The sequence below is a fragment of the Aplysia californica genome, unplaced genomic scaffold (assembly GCF_000002075.1).
Source record: "Aplysia californica isolate F4 #8 unplaced genomic scaffold, AplCal3.0 scaffold00521, whole genome shotgun sequence".
Taxonomy (NCBI): Eukaryota; Metazoa; Mollusca; class Gastropoda; order Aplysiida; family Aplysiidae; genus Aplysia; species Aplysia californica.
This window is the reverse complement of record NW_004797791.1, coordinates 349,446-351,054: the sequence shown is the minus strand read 5'-3', so window position 1 is coordinate 351,054 and position 1,609 is coordinate 349,446. Positions and strand designations below refer to the sequence as shown.

Here is a 1,609-nt window from a genome sequence, read left to right as displayed (position 1 = left end):
ACACACACACACACACACACATCTCCAGCCAAAAAAGGCACGCACTTGAAAAAGTGGACCCTTGAACAGAAAAACACTTTTCTAGGCCTAGTTCTGCATGAAAAACACAAAAAAACAAAAACACCCACTAAACCATTTTTTGCCCAAGTGGTCGACAACTATTTTGTACTTCCGGTTTGGCGAAGTGTTTTGCTGAGTTAAGTTTTTTGGGTCTTGTTATTTTTTATTTATTTATTTTTAAATATCATGTTGTTTTATAATGTTTTGTTTTAAATTTCCTTTCCTTTGTTTCTGTTGTTGTCTTTCGCTTCACTTCTGGTACATGCATAAATATGCAATTCGGTCTGTGATTCAAATAATTGTACTTGAAATCTCAATTAATTTTTTTATAAATTATTTCTTTTTCAAGCTTGTTTTCCTTGTTTGGGTTTATTATAGTTTATATCACGTGCACTTTGTTTATTATACCGGTAGTTTATATCATGCACTTTGTTGTATTTCCTGAATGGGGAAGTCACAAGATATTTAATGTAGTCGAATTATTTCCTGATACAGTTCCCAGTGACACTCAAAGACTTTACCGAATGTAAATGTGAGGCAGCGTGGAGAAATCAGGCACTCGCCAAAATAACGAAAGAAGAGAGGCTTTTTTCTACAGTTTCGACATTTTTATTGAATTTTTAATTTTTGGCTTAGGTCTAATCTCTTTTATGTCCATATAAAAAGCATTTCATTGTGAATTTTACTGAAAAACGTTGATTAAAGGCACAAAATACTGTATGTCATGTTTCAGTTTTGAAGGGCTCTTTACCTAACTTTGGCGGCGATTTTCTCGCTAATTTCACCTCTGAAACCTGGTAAACTCATTTCCTTCATCAATCAGAAATACGTTGACTTCTACTCAAGATAGATGGATATAATTTATTTCATTAGAAGCAAGACAAATGGAACAGCTTTCGGATGATACCAGTAACTCCAAATACAAATAGGCCTAACAAAAACTTGACGAGCGCCTGATTCCACCACGTCGTACATGTAACACAATTAATGATTGTCCTTCCGTGTTTTTGATTAACGCAATCCACCACCAAACAATCAAATGGTTCGGACATCTCATGCGATTAGATCTACTAACACACCACCCAGTACAACGTGTCTACATAAAATAATTCGATGGCAACAAGGCTAGAGGGCGATTGAGAAATATATGGAGTCAGGGAAACATTCACTCTATCCGTACGCCCTGGGGCCATTTTTATACCCCCGGGGTTGTATTCTTCTCGTTTTAGGATGCTTCTAGTACGAAGATCTCTTTGAAACTTTCAGTATTTCTCAAAAAAATATTTTTGACAGACTGCTATGCAAAGCGTACGGATCGGATTAACGAGTAAATTTCCTCTTTGGAAAGTTGCGGCACAGAGTTCCGCGCGTCGTATGGATACGATAGTAAAACACGACGTACGGATAGGGTTAAGTGGTGGCACAGAGTTCCCAACGTCGTATGGATACGATAGTAAAACACGACGTACGGATAGGGTTAAGTGGTGGCACAGAGTTCCCCACGTCGTATGGATACGATAGTAAAACACGACGTACGGATAGGGTTAAG

The 1,609-nt window shown here is 37.4% G+C and overlaps 1 protein-coding gene across 1 annotated transcript in view; it reads right to left on the bottom strand.

Annotated features, from left to right (window-relative positions):
- Positions 1 to 1,609, bottom strand: part of LOC101862674 (tripeptidyl-peptidase 2) — a gene marked incomplete in the record, with an annotated part of 68,264 nt that overhangs the window by 59,130 nt on the left and 7,525 nt on the right.